This window comes from Aedes albopictus, chromosome 3, assembly GCF_035046485.1.
Source record: "Aedes albopictus strain Foshan chromosome 3, AalbF5, whole genome shotgun sequence".
NCBI lineage: Eukaryota > Metazoa > Arthropoda > Insecta > Diptera > Culicidae > Aedes > Aedes albopictus.
In genome coordinates this window covers 196,494,404-196,509,779 of record NC_085138.1, presented here as the reverse complement: position 1 = coordinate 196,509,779, position 15,376 = coordinate 196,494,404, and the positions used below count along the sequence as shown (strand labels likewise).

The window sequence follows — 15,376 nt, the reverse complement described above, 5'->3', positions numbered from 1 at the left end:
CCGGGCCAGCTCGCGATCGGTAGGTTTGGGACCGTATTCTGTCAATGGTAACCAGCGAGCCTAACCGGGTGCGATTCAGGTCTATCGGTCGATGACCAACACTGGCAACGGAGATGGATGGGAGAGCTTGTACACTCGATCGGTCGCAGTTATCGGTATCTGACCGCCACGGGTGACTTAGGCTGATGGGATGATTGCTCACCGTTTCCTCCAACGTGATCGGTTATTATCGGTCCCTGACCGAATACTCTGAATTAAGATAAATGGTGTTTGAGAATCTGAAGTTGTAGTCCGATCATTCATTAGGCCCACTTCCTGATGGTGTCCGGGGCTCTGAAGGGCCTCAGAGGGTCTGAATTCTATATGGATACCTTATGAAAATTGACTGGGCAAGTTATGACTAATTTTTATAACATCTATGTATATAAAAATGAATTTCCGTCTGTCTGTCTGTCTGTCTGTCTGACCGCTATGCATTCGGAAACTACTGAACCAATCGGCGTGAAACTTTATATGTGGGTACTTTTGGGGCCGGGGAAGGTTCTTAGCATAGTGTGTATCAGGTATCAGGTATCAGAAGGCCGGCTCCAGAGGCACGTTATCCTCCATTTGGGACATTTGTGCCATCGCCAAAATAACAGCCTATTTCATCATCTACCTGAGGGAAAAGGAAGGAAAAAGGATTTGGATGGTGATAGGGACAGGTAGGGAAATAGGAAAAATACCCTGGAAGAGGGTACTAACGCACAAGCGTACCACAATGGGTTCAAACAGCGCCCTGAAAAGGGCACTGTAATAACGCATAAAGCGAAAGAGAGCCTATAGCTCTTTACCACAGCGGGTTAAGAACAACAGAATATCCTGAAGATTCAGGTTTCTGAAGTCAGTTTCACTTAAAAAGTGTTTACCGAATACTCGGAAACGCAGTTGCGCGAAAACTGGACAGTTACATATCAAATGATACGAAGTTCCATAATCGGATTCACAGCTATCACAGGCAAATGAATCAGCTTGCTGAATATTCGCCATGTGATAGCTGAGTCGGCAGTGGCCAGTCAATGCTTTGACCAGCATGCTGCAATTCTGCTTAGACAGATTAGTTAGATACTTCGCCACCCGTAGAGATGGCTCAGCACTATACAATTTGGTTTGACGACATGACTCCAAACTATTCCAATATTGTCTGTGTTGAGTGACAGCCCAGGTGTGAATCTGAAGCTTAATCCAACACTTCGATATCGGCCAGCTGGTTCAGGGCCAATGAAGTCATGTACTCCAGAGCGAGCTAGCTCATCAGCCAATTCATTTCCAGCGATGGAAGAATGACCAGGTACCCATAGCAGGTGAACAGCGTTTGCTGAATTCAGCTCCTCGATTTGAGTTCGACAAGCGATAACTATCTTCGACCTGGAGTTGGCCGAAGCAAGTGCTTTAATAGCAGCCTGGCTATCTGAACAGAAGTATATTACTTTGCCCATTACGTGCTGCTGAAGTGCTGATTGCACTCCGCACATAAGAGCAAAGATTTCGGCCTGAAAAACGGTGCAGTGTCTACCAAGTGAATAAGACTGATACAGCCTTAGCTCACGAGAATAAACACCAGCACCTGCTCGACCTTCGAGAAGGGAGCCATCAGTGTAACATACGATGGCGTCTGAAATACTTCTTTCCAGATAACCAGATGTCCACTCTTCCCGGGAAGGGAATTTCGTGGAAAATGTCCTATATGGAAAATTACAAGCAATTGTAAGATCACTTGGAGCAAGGACAATTTTGTCCGAATTCACCAAAAATGGAAACAACGAGGTGTGTGTTGATGTGCGGTTCACAGGAGTTTCCTCTAGTAGACCGAGTACCCGTAACCGGTAAGTGCAAGAAAGGGCTTCTTGTTTGAGATAAATGTGTAGTGGGGCAACGTCAAAGAGAACTTCTAGCGCTGCCGTAGGAGTTGAAGAGAACGCTCCAGACATCGCCATTAAGCACATCCTTTGGAGATGGCCTAATTTTGATTGAACCGTTCTCACTTCACCCTTTTGCCACCACACAAGACATCCATAAGCCAATATTGGCCGAACCACAGTTGTGTAAATCCATTTGATATACTTGGGTTTTAGACCCCAAGTTGTACCAAAAGTACGCCGGCATTGCCCGAAGGCCATACAAGCTTTCTTGATTCTGAACTCAATGTGAGGTGTCCAGGAAAGCTTGGAATCAAGAATGACTCCAACGTACTTTACTTGTTCAGTCACATCGATTTCAGAATCAAAGAGACGCAAAGGTCGAACGCCATTACGGTTTCGCCTTTCCGTGAAAAGAACAATAGATGTTTTACTCGGATTAACCGAAAGGCCATATTGGCGACACCAACCCTCAACTACCTGAAGGGCGTTTTGCATCAGGCCGAAAAGGGTGCTGATGCACATACCAACTAACAATGTTAGGTAGTCGTCGGCAAAACCATAAGTAGGAAAACCGCTATTATTGAGTTGCCTCAATAGCGTATCTGCTACGAGATTCCACAAAAGCGGTGACAAGACTTCCCCTTGTGGGCATCCACAAACACTCAATTTCCTAATCCCTGCTAGACGCAATGTCGAGAAGAGATATCGGTTTTTGAGCATTTGGTGAATCCAATTGGAAATCATTGGAGATATACCATGACTCCGTGCGGCTTCCAATATGGCATCGAAAGACACGTTGTCAAAGGCATCCTCGATATCTAAGAAAACACCCAAACAAGATTGCTTTTGAGCGAATGCTTTCTCGATATCGTAAACAACCTTGTGTAAAAGAGTCACAGTGGACTTACCAGATTGGTAGGCATGTTGGTTCACATGAAGAGGCACGTTGGCCAGATGAACATCACGGATGTGATGATCCACAATGCGTTCTAAGCATTTTAGAAGAAAAGAGATCAAACTGATGGGTCTGAAACTCTTTGCTTCTTCATACGACGCACGACCCACTTTCGGAATAAACTTTACAGTAATATCCCTCCAGGATTTGGGAATATACCCTATAGCAAAACTGCAAACAAGTAGTTTATTCAAAACATGTTTGAGATAATCAAATCCCTTCTGAAGCAAAATAGGATAAATCTCATCTGCCCCAGGAGATTTGAAAGGAGCAAAGCTATTAAGAGCCCACTCAATCGATTCTATAGTTACAATACTCCGAGCCGAAGCTAAAGAATCATAACTACAAGAAAAGACATCAGAATCATCCGAAGATGTAATATCCACACATCCAGGGAAGTGTGTGCTGAATAAGCATTCCAAAACTTCCTCATCAGAGGAAGTCAGATCGCCATTTGGCAAACGAAGTTCGTTCACCCGGAAATCCTTAGATTTCGCAAGGATTTTGTTTAACCGACTGACTTCACTCAAGCTGGAAACATTTGTACAAAGGTTTTTCCAGCCGGATCGTTCAGCAGACCGGAGAGCTTTCCTGTAGGCCTTGCGAGCCGACCTGAAAGCCTCCGAACCAGCCGAACGTCGTCTGTTCCAACTCTTTCTACATTGTTTCCTGAGTTTCGCCAGATCAGAGTTCCACCAAGGGGTTCCTCTTGTGATCTTCACAGACCGTAGAGGGCATGCTTCTTCAAAAGCTTCCATGATGAAGGTCGTTGTAGTATCAACGGCATCATCTAAATCACTTGGAGTGTCAATGGATGGTGAATATCCATGAAATTTGGCTGCAACCAAATCAGTATAAAGATCCCAGTTTGTTGACCGAGGATTCCTGAAACGCAATGTTTGCGAAGTAACATTTAAATGTTCAAAAAAGATATAGCGATGGTCAGATAAAGATTCTTCATCTGACACATGCCAATTGGTCAGCTCGTGACTAATTCTGCTAGAGTAAAGCGTTTTATCTAATACTTCCTCTCTAGCAGATACCATGAAGGTTGGGCGGTTACCTATGTTAAGTAATGCAAGATCTGTACTACTTAAGTACTCCATCAAACTGGAGCCTCTCAAGTTAATGTCTGAGCTGCCCCAGATGATATGGTGAGCATTAGCATCACTGCCAACAATTAGCGGAAGGCCTTTTGAAGTACAGTATGCGATGACTTGTTTGAAAGCATCCGTAGGGGATGGTTCATCATGCGGTAAATACACAGAACAATAGACGTATTTCCTGTTGAGGTTTCCAACAGATACATCAATTGTGATAGCACATACATCTCTGGTGGTTAGTTCAGAGATGAGTGTAGCAACTATTGCGTTGTTGACAAGCACACAGGCTCGAGGCATGACACGCGAGTTTGCCATGTCATGTTTACTGAAAGTGGCAAACACCGGGTTCACAAGGTTTCCTAGATAGAAATTTCCCTTACGAAAGTAAGGTTCTTGTACCAAGGCCACTTGGGCTGTACCATTTTGCATAAGTCTGCAAAGATTGATCGTTACTGTTCTTTTATGCTGAAGATTGATCTGAGCTATCCTAACCGTAGCCACTACCCAAACTAGGTAAGATTGAACTCTTCGCAACAACAGCACAACAAAGAACAGCAACAATAAAACCAAATCGGTATCGATTGGAAAACGCCAAAGGCGAGGATACACAGAATACACTGTGTAAATCGCATAATGCGAAACCATATAGGTGAAAATTTAAACTAATTAACAACATCTTCATAATCCCGCCCTTATTTAGCCTCAAGTGAGACTAAAGAAGGGCAGCTGATTGTCTCGGAGAAACACAAGGTCCACTGCACCATTGCTCCGGTTAGCGCAGTAAGGGCTACATACTGTGGAGGGCGCCCTGGTACTCCACAGGCTCCGTTAGCGGTTAGGTTTTTATTAGACCCCCCTAGCCATTCATTCCTAGGCACGGTAAGCATAAAGCCGCATCACACCATGAATTAGGGGTCACCTGTTGGTGGATTCTTACCACCGGAACAGGCGGTCCGTAGTGTTATTCTTAGCCAATTGAGACAATCGCTACCGACACTACACAGCTATCTAGGCTGATCGAGAAAAGAAATTAATATTGATGATCAACTTCATACGGGCTCGAACAGCCGTGGGCCGGGGAAGGTTCTTAGCATAGTGTGAGACTCCTCCGGTCGCTGGAAAGGGGGATTCCCAAAGAAATGAACCGGAAATGAGCCGAACAAAACCAATCTAGAGTGCGGTGCTGCAATGAGCCCCGCAGTTGTCAAATTGGAAATGACAACAATGTTTGCCGAGATCGACGGGAAGGGCTGATACAATGTTTGATTACGGTTATCGGTTGCGCCAACCCAGTAGTGGACGTTTCCAAGCCCCAAATTGATGATCCAGCCAAAGGCTTGGCCTAGGGCTTGGCCAAAGGCGACTTCCGAGGTAGGCATGAAAGGACTATTTCTAAGCCCGGGTTCCAGGGCGCTTTTGAATGGGTGAGCTATTCAGCACTAAAACAACTTTTGAGTCCGGGAGTGAATCGCGCCGGTCCAGAAGGGGACGTGCCTAAGCCCCAAGCTGCAGGTCTAGCCAACGGCAGCTTCCGAGGTGAGCTCGCAAAGCCACTTTTGACTCCCGGGTCCCAGGTAGTTTTCTGGATGCTGGAGCTTTCGGATGTGGGAAGCCTACAAAAATATGAAGTTCGTAACTTCCTTCGGTTTGTTCATGCATTTCTGGCGATGTACAGGTGGATGGCATGCCGGGCGAGTGTTGCTGAAGTGTAGCTGGCCATTCCTCAGCCCCCGATGTTGAGGTAGCACGTGTCGATGCCAATTGGCCGCTCCCTTGATCGGTGAATGAAGGGGGGGGGGAGTCGGGTTTGATTGATTGCTGCTGGTGACACTCTCTTGATCGTTCGACGGGACATAGGTCTTAGTTGCGATAACGCTTGGTCTTGCAGCGATTGACGGGTATCTATGTGGAGGCTCTAGGTCAACAGGCCGGATGTCCACACGCGATTACATATCACTCGGTGAATCATTAAGGAAGCCACCCTGGTAGATGATCTGGAGGTTAGCGGTCACAGTTGATTTAAAAAAAGGGCTTCCGCCACAGGGTATACGGTTCACACCAGGCCTCAAGGCAGGTTACCATTCTCAAACAATAGGGGTTTTAATTTTCCGAATAGTTCTTCTTGGCGGGTACTCCACCTCGAGACGATTCAAACGTGGTTTTCGTCTGAACTAAGACTCTCCTCGATCGTTCGCCGATCGCTTTCATGCTTACTTTCTGTGACACTATAGCAAAAATAAGGTTATGATTTTGTTCATACACATGTGTTGCTAGAGGAATTATATTAGGGATATAATTTAGAGCTTTTTTACACATGCTTTGAGCTTTTATACGACCTTATTTATAAATTGGTGCATCTCAGATAAATGATAAAACTTTGGTAATATTTCATATATGGGGATTTTTTTTTTATTACCGTACGGCTTTGAGCCGAAGGGTCTCAGTTTTTCATGAAACTGTTTTCACGGGCATTGCTCATGGATATATGAACAAAAAATAATAGAAAAAAATTCAGGGTTGCCTATTTTCGGAAAACTCAGGAGGAAATTTTTTGTTTTCCCCTAACACTACTTGCTATGAAAAATCTTTACTCAAGAACGAAGCATCGTAGAAACATTTTTTTTTTTTAAGAAAATGCAAGCAAATTTTCTCAGAATTCAAAAAAAAATATTGTCGTCGAAGTTTCCCCACACCCGACAATCGAATTTTCTCAAAATCCATACGTGAAACCTAACGTCGGACGTAGTGCGCTGGACAGCGGACGTGGCCCTCTATCCAGCGCACTGTGCCCGACGTACGTCCGACACACGGTTTATGAGAAAAATCGATTTTCGCGTGTCAAAAATTCCGATTTTCAACTGCACGAACAATATGAACTGGAAATTTTTTTCCACTGTTGAGAAAATTCGTTTAGAAAAGCTGGAAAAACTATGCCCGAACTTGTGGAAATTTTTTTCCAAAAAAAAAAAAAAATGAGAAGCTTATTTTATAAGCTTTAATTGCTCTTTGGAATGCACTTTTTTCGTGTTTGAGTTATGGCCAATTTTGTTAAAAAATGTCCAAATTTACTTTCATTTTCATCAAAAAACTTTATTTCTACGATGCTTCGTACTTGAGTTATGATTTTTCAAAGAAAAGGCTAATATGGCACATTTTGACATTTTTCATAAACGAAAAGAAAGTGCATTATTTTCACAAAAAAAAATGTTTCTACGATGCTTCGTTCTTGAGTATTGATTTTTCAAAGTCAGGGGAAAACAAAAAAATTCCACATGAGTTTTCCGGAAAAATAGGCGACACTGAATTTTTTCAATTTTTTTAATTGTTCAAAAATCCATGAGCCCAGTCTGTTGGAAAAGTTTCATGAAAATCTGAGACCCTTCGGCAAAATTTGTTCGAAAATTAGAAAAATCCCCATATTCCTCCAAAAAATACAAATGCTTGGTAGGTTGAAAGGACTAACATGATCAAAATCGAACCTAGGGTACTAATGACTGCTCTTATGGCATAACCACCACGTTGGCCACGGACAGAGATCATTATTAAACAGTAGGAATTAAATTGTTTTCCAGATTGAAGTTAAGTATATGCGCGAACCTTACCTCTTCTGAAAAGGGGGGCAAAAACACAAATGAAACAGATATTTATGCATAACTTGAGAATCAATCGGCATGTAGAGGCTTTAGAAGGAAATTAATCTGGGGATATTCGGCCCCAAATCTTGAACAAAAGAAGGATTTGTGAAATTTCAAAAACCAATTAACCCTAGTCGTGCATTGGGGTCATTATGCCCCTAAACGTGCACTAGATCAGCGAGGTGAGCGCAAGCTAATGCACGAAGAAGGTTAAGCAGATGAAACCAGATTTGTCATGCTGAGGGTTAAATGTTTATGTGGGGGTATGAATTTCTATCTCCCTGCACGGAGAGACAAAACTATTGACGCAATAAAACTGCAAAAATCGTTTATTTCGCTCTTCAAACATGAAAGGAAGATGAAAAAGAACTCAAAATTGAGTTTATAAGTTTCTTATTTTGAGTTTTAAAATGACATGTGGAGGATTATGAAACTACTTCTATGGTAGTGTAAGACCCCTCCTTCTTATGAAAAGGAGGAACCCATGTTTAAAAATGAAACAGAAGAAACTGTCAAAAAGTACATCTTAAATGTTTACTTCTTTTCATCAAAGATTTTTATTTGACTGACTGTAAGTTAACTCTATGGGTGGTTTGTTCTTTTAAGTTTATATGATAAAGTTTGGTTGGTAGCCAAACTGGGAGCCATCTGAGATTTTTCCTTCTTTCAAAATTAGTCTGTTCTTTCACATTACACTGTTATAAAAAGGTAGCTTTCACTTAAAAATTATAATCAAAATGATTAAATTTAAATTAAAAGATGAAATATGTTAAATCAAATGTATACATATAATGTACCTTTTAATTCCCCGCTTAATGTTTATCCTATGACAGACACGCGTATTTCGACTACAACTTGCAGTCTTTCTCAGTGTCAGTTATGGAGTGGATAACTGACACTGAGAAAAACTGCAAGTGATATTACCAAAAAAAATGAGAGGGCGTAATTAAAGGTTCATAATATCAATACACTCGATTCATGAATGTATTGCTTAGTTGGTGCGAAAATTCGTTGGTTCGGTATAAGATAAAATGTGTGTTTCTCAAGTAAAAAGCATGTTCTAATCTTATTCATAGTCAAGAATGAGAGAATGCTCCTAAATGAAAGTCTCTGGATTTGATAAAAAAAAACCTGATTTTTGCAAAGCTCAATTCGTCTTCAGGGTGACTCTGATTAGAAGCAGAAAAAGTGGAGAAAATCTACTAAACCATGAGAAAATCTTTGACAAATACTAAAATATGTATGAGATTAGACGAAATTCAAAACCATAACAACAAAATCAATCTGATGTGCGGTAAATGTGCAGTGTCAATTAAAAAAAAATATTAATGGGCAATACAAGGTTTGCCGGGTCAGCTAGTACATTTATAAAAAAAAAATGCCAAACTGTGCAGACAACTTATTAAAATGATCCGTGCAAAAAGATTGTACAACTATGCAGACTGGAATCGAACCATAAACGTCGAGATCACTGAGCTCTTGTTTAACGCACACGGTTATCAACGCTTGAAGATATGGTGTTGCTAAATATGTATAAAAACCAATCTGTCAGTTGACACTGCGTCATTGGGCAATCTTTCTCGTTGTCATGGTCACTAATTGGCGAACTCAGTCTTGCTTTGATGAAAACGGGTGGAGCCAACTGACATTGAAAGCGTCGCTTTAAGAAAACCAGTATTGGGCGATTTTACTGGGGGAAACATGGGGGAAAAACTGGCGTCAGAAATCGAACTGAATTTGTTCCTGACATTTATGTCTTAGTATTAAGTCTATGGTAGCGCGTTCACCCATAAATCCAGCCTGATATTGCCCCACGAACTCTCTTGCAATCGGTGATAGACAGCGGCATAAAATTTGAGAGAGTATCTTGTAGGCAGCGCTCAGTAGTGTGATCGCGCGGTAGTTCCCACAATCCAACTTGTCGCCCTTTTTGTAGATGGGATACACGATACCTTCCATCCATTCCTCCGGTAATACTTCCTCCTCCCAAATCTTGGTAATGACCCAGTGTAGTGCTCTCACCAGTGCTTCTCCACCGTATTTTAGAAGCTCGCTTGGTAGTTGATCTGCTCCAGCGGCTTTGTTGTTTTTCAACCGGCCAACCTCCTCCTCAATCTCTTGAAGGTCAGGGGCCGGAAGTCTTTCGTCCTGTGCACATACTCCTAGATCTGTTACCACGCCACCTTCGGTACTTGCAACGTCGCCATTGAGGTGCTCATCGTAATGCTGCGGCCACCTCTCGACCACCTCACGCTCGCTCGTGAGAATATTCCCGTGATTATCTCGGCACATGTCGGCTTGTGGCACAATGCCTCTGCGCGAGCGGTTCAGCTTCTCGTAGAACTTTCGTGTGTCCTTAGCGCGGTACAGCTCTTCCATCGCTTAGCGATCTCGATCTTCCTGCTGGCGCTTCTTCATCCGGAAGACTGAGTTCTGCCTGTTCCGCGCCTGTTTGTAACGTGCCTCATTCGCTCTCGTACGGTGTTGCAGCTTTCTCGCCCATGCTGCATTCTTCTCGTTTTTCAACTGTTCACATTCGCCGTCGTACCAGTCGTTTCTGTGATTCGGAGTCGCGAAGCCTAGTGCTGTAGCCGAGGTACTACCTATGGCGGATCGGATGTCCCTCCAGCCATCTTCAAGTGTAGCTGCGCCAAGCTGCTCTTCCGTTGGTAGGGCCACTGTTAACTGCTGCGCGTAGTCTTGAGCCACTTCTACGTTACGAAGTTGCTCGATGTTGAGCCGCGGCGTTCGACTTCGACGCGTGGTGATAACTGTCGAAAGTTTTGAGCGCATGCATCCAGTGACTAAGTAGTGATCCGAATCTATATTCGCACTGCGGTATGTGCGGACGTTGGTTATATCTGAGAAGAATTTACCGTCGATTAGAACGTGGTCGATTTGGTTTTCTGTTTGATGGTCGGGTGATCTCCAGGTGGCTTTGTGGATATCTTTGCGGGGTAGAAGGTGCTTCGGACTACCATACCACGGGAGGCAGCAAAGTTTACGCATCGCTGGCCGTTATCATTCGATACGGCGTGCAGGCTGTTTCGCCCGATTACCGGTCTGTACATTTCCTCCCTTCCTACCTGCGCGTTCATGTCGCCGACAACGATTTTCACGTCACGCGGCGAACAACCATCGTATGTTTGCTCTAACTGCGCGTAGAACGCTTCTTTCTCGTCATCGGGTCTCCCTTCGTGTGGGCAGTGGACGTTGATGATGCTGTAGTTGAAGAAACGGCCCTTAACCACAGAGAACAGACGTCTATCTTCGCTTTCTGCCTTGTGCAAAACTTTGCAACGGTCATATCAGAGTAGGTGGTTATGCTCCCGTTGCGTGACGCTAGCATCCCATCACTTTCATTGTCGTGTTGTCATTTTTGTTTCCAGTGCTCGTCGTTTTTGGCCGTTTGGCGCTCGCGTCGCTTTGTGGGCTAGTGTATTTTAACGATGAACACTGCCATCGCGGGGTCAAGTCGACTTTATATGTCGGGCAGTCTCCGTTGGTGGCGTTGAGGTACTTTAAATCTTTTACACACGATTTCGACGTATTTTTGTTCGAGCTTAAACGTCTGTTCTCTGTGCCTTAACTCTCAACATGCACATCCTTGCGTTGATCGGCTGCCACCCGATCACACGTTGTCGCATCTTGCCCAACACTATAAATCCTGTTCCCAGTTCATTGGTGGTGCCACAGCTTTGGTAGAAGGTAGCCGCTCGATGCCCGCTTTCCCACACTTTCTGTCCAGTCCAACAAAGTTCCTGCAACGCCACGATGTCGAAGTTGCGGGGATGTAATTCGTCGTAGATTATCCTGTCACATCCTCCAAGTTTCCAATCGTAGTCCTTATTTCGTCGCGTGGGTCTTTGCCGATTGTATCGAGTCGTATTTTCTCCTGTGTTATTCGCAATGGGTATTTTTACGGGTGGCTTATTGGGCCTACGCCAACACTCCTGTCTCGCCGGAGGGCCATCGTGCCAGTTCTGTTTAACGTCCCAACCAACACTGGGATGACCACGCTGATGGGGCTACCACCTTGGATCTAGCTGGGCGTGGTGCAGCGTTGTAAGTGTTTGGTTTGTTAATTGGTTGTGTTGAAGGGATTTTGTATTTGTATGTGCGGAAATGTGTTAAGGACAGGTAGATTTTGTGTTGGATATTCAGGTTTTTCCCTAGCTGACCCACCTGGCATACGAGTAGGGCACTAGTAGGCGAAACCACCCTGACTACCACCACCTACCAGCTTTAGAAACCCACCACCAGAGGTCTTCGAGCGGCCCATTCAGGCGGCCATTAGGAGGGCGAAATAGGGGCCATTGCAACAAACCCGAATGAAAGGGTAATGACCGATGGCTCAGGTCAAGAACCTTGAAGGCCAATACTGAAATTCCACTCGCTCACTTGCCTAAAGACAGTCCCAGAGATTAGTTGGAAGAAAAGTTTAAAGCTGTGAGCAAATTTTGTAAGACAGAAGTTATGGTGGAAAGAGTGGAAAGAGAGGAGGAAGAAGTGAGCGGAAAGTGGACATCAGGTAACGGCCATGGACCACTATTTTTCTATTACCATGGTTTGACCATTCCATTCACAACAGGACCCCGCCGTTTTGGTATAGAAACCACCACATTTCTATTACCGCCCCTACGCTGTCCTAGTGCCCCATTCTGGGTGAATTCCGGCATCGTTGTTGGCCGAAGACCGATCCACCAATATCGGTAGCCTAGGACGCGTGGGAAGGTCCCAGGAAGCTGCAGCGAGAACCCCTAGAGCCATCGCAGAAGCAGAAGTGGCCAGACGTGGCCGAAGCCGTGAAGAACCAACGGAGAACATCGGCGGCCGTTACCAGGCTGCGAGGAAAGCGTGGTCAGGTGGTTGGTGAGGAGCAGAGGGGCCCCGACGAAGAGAAAAAGGTTAGATTAGCGCATAAGAAAGTGGGACGAAGTGTAGGATAAGGAGTAGGCCAAACTTGTGTCAGAATAAACAGTTAAGAAAGACAGAATTAAAGTGGGCGTTTTTTGAAAAGTGAAGTGCTTGTGGTTTTCCTGGGTTTAGTGCGAAATTTCCCTGTCCCGCGGTAAATTAAGGGTAGGCATGCCGACCCTGAGGCAGTTGAGTCGGGGAGTCTCTAAGACGCTCCCGATTGGCTGACCCGATACTTACAGCGTTTCATATTCAGCCGCTGGGTGCCAGAACAGACGCTGTTTGAGCCGCACCTCCTTGGTGAACAAACGCTCGAATCGTACCTCCTCAATCTAGCTGAAGTCAGAAGGGCAACAGTGCCCAGGCTGCACTACCAGCTAAGCACACAACTCTTAGCTGGCGGTCTTTGTCATCGCTTGACCCGTGGAAGCATGAGGTAGGAACTTGTGAGGACCAGAGCTATATTGGACGCTCTCCTTATCGACTCACCGTTTTAATGACATGAGAAGCATCAATATTTTGTTGATAAACGTTCAAAAGTTCATTAAATTCGGTTCACTGGTTTCCGAGATATGACAGTTTAAAAATAAGTTGTCTAAAAAATAGTGTTTCACGAGAACGTTTCTAGCTTCGCGAAAGATTAACCAATCGAGCTCAAAATTGTACTAATAATGAACATATAGTAGGTAGGTAAAAAAACAGTGAAAATTTAATATTTTTTTATGCACTCTATGCAAAGTTACAGAAAAAAAAAGTCACCTATCCGAAACATTTTGGCCACCCCGTGTATTCCTTTTTAAAGGGGCATGGTAACAGAAATTAGTTCTAGAATTGGGTAGACAAAGAAAAAAAATTGCAAGTGAATCTTCTGCGAATATTAATGTTTAAATTACTCAGCAACTGTGCACAATTAATGCGAAAAATCAACAAAAAAATTTGCGACGGCAGTTTTACTATTTTTTGGGTGAATGAGTTGTGAACTAGTTTACAGCATTTCTGAACTCGGTAAGCTGATGATCGTTTTTGGTGTAGAATCATGCCCTGAGTTCGCGAAGGAAAAAAATTACAATAGAGCGGATTTTTTTTTTTAATCGAGTTCTGTTCTATTTTTAACACTCCCACTGCCATGCCTCCCAAACAGTGGGAACGGTAATTTCAACTTGATATAACTCAGCCGTTTTTCATCCGATTTGCAAAATTTTTGAAGCTATGAATTTTCCCCGCTATCTAGATGAATCTAAAATTTTCAAACTATGGATTTGACCAAAGTTCTATTTTTGAGTACTCAAAAACTCGGAGCAAGTACCTTAAAAAATGCTGTTTTTCTGGAGCCATTCCGAGTGTAAATAAGTTTCCACGCTTATTTTAATGTTGAATTGCCCATATTACTAAAGCAAAATTATTGTAAAGAAATATGTGGAGATACTCATTATTTAAGACTATAAAATCTTCACAAAATTACGTATAATACAGAAAATTTGTATATTCGATTTGAACTTTTTATTCATCGCGACAACCCCTGTGTTTTATTGCTTGAAACCAATCACGTGCACATGAGAAATCTTTTTCCAAACGATTGTGAAAAATATGAATCTCAGAAACTACAAAATTGTCATAAAATCACGTGTAATACAGGAAATTAGTATTTTCAGTTTGAACTTCACGTTCATCGCGACGATCTCCATGTTATATTGCTTGAAAACAATCACGTGTACATAAGAATACATTTACAGATAAATGAGGACAAGTGTGAATCATAAAAACTACAAAATCTTCACAAAATTACGTATAATACAGAAAATGTGTATATTCGGTGTGAACTTTACATTCATCGCGACAACCCCTGTGTTTTATTGCTTGAAAACAATCACGTGTACATGAGAAAACTTTTTCCGAACGATTGTGAAAAGTGTGTATTTTAGGAACTACAACATTTTCACAAAATCACGTATATATTACAGGAAATTTGTATTTTCAGTTTGAACTTCACGTCCATCTCGACAACCCTTGTGTTTATTGCTTGAAAATAATCTCGTGTACATTAGAAAACTTCTTCCAATCGATTGTGAAAAGTGTGTGTTTTAGTGACTGCAAAATTTTCACAAAATCACGTATAATACAGGGAATTCGTATTTTCAGTTCGAACTTTACGTTCATCGCGACAATCCTTGTGTTTTATTGCTTGAAAACAATCACGTGCACATAGGAAAACTTTTTCAAAGCATTTCTGAGAAGTGTGAATCATCAAAACTACACAATCTTCACAAAATTACCTACAATACAGAAATGTTGTGAATATACACTTTCGAACTTTACATTCATCGTGACAATCCTTGTATTATATTGTTTCAAAGCAATCACGTGTATATAAGAATAAATTTACAGATCACTGGAAACATGGATTCCTACATTTTTTTTCTTCTAGGCATTCCTACAGAAATTGTTTTAAGAATTCTTGAGAAAACTTTCCTGGGATTTCCTAAGTAATTCCTCGGACCTGGTGTTAAATCACAGGCATTTCACCCCGAGGACCTGGGATCAAATCCCACTCCCAAAAAAACACACAAAATGTGAGTTCTTACTTCGGAAGCGAAGTAAAGCGTGGGTCCCGAGATGAACTAGCCAAGGGCTGAAAATCTCGTTAATACAGATAAAAAAAAAATTCATCATAGGATTGCTTATGAGATTCCTCATTGGATTTGTTCAGGAATTCATCCTGAGATTATTTCTTCAGTGTTTATCTCAGGAACAACTCCAGGAATAATTTTAAAAATTCCCCAGGAATTCTTTTAAGAATTTCTTTAGGACTTCCTCTTGGAATCCTTCCAGGAATTCCTCCAGGAATTAATCCAGTACTTTCTCCAG

General features: G+C 42.8%; 1 protein-coding gene across 1 annotated transcript in view; it reads left to right on the top strand.

Moving 5' to 3' along the window:
- The first annotated feature begins 10,024 nt into the window (after window positions 1-10,024).
- Window positions 10,025-15,376, top strand: part of LOC134290519 (uncharacterized) — a 139,294-nt gene continuing 133,942 nt past the window's right edge. Inside the window, exon 1 of the mRNA XM_062857677.1 lies at window positions 10,025-10,135. The gene's annotated coding sequence lies outside the window, so the exon portion shown is untranslated. The remainder of the gene's footprint in view (window positions 10,136-15,376) is intronic.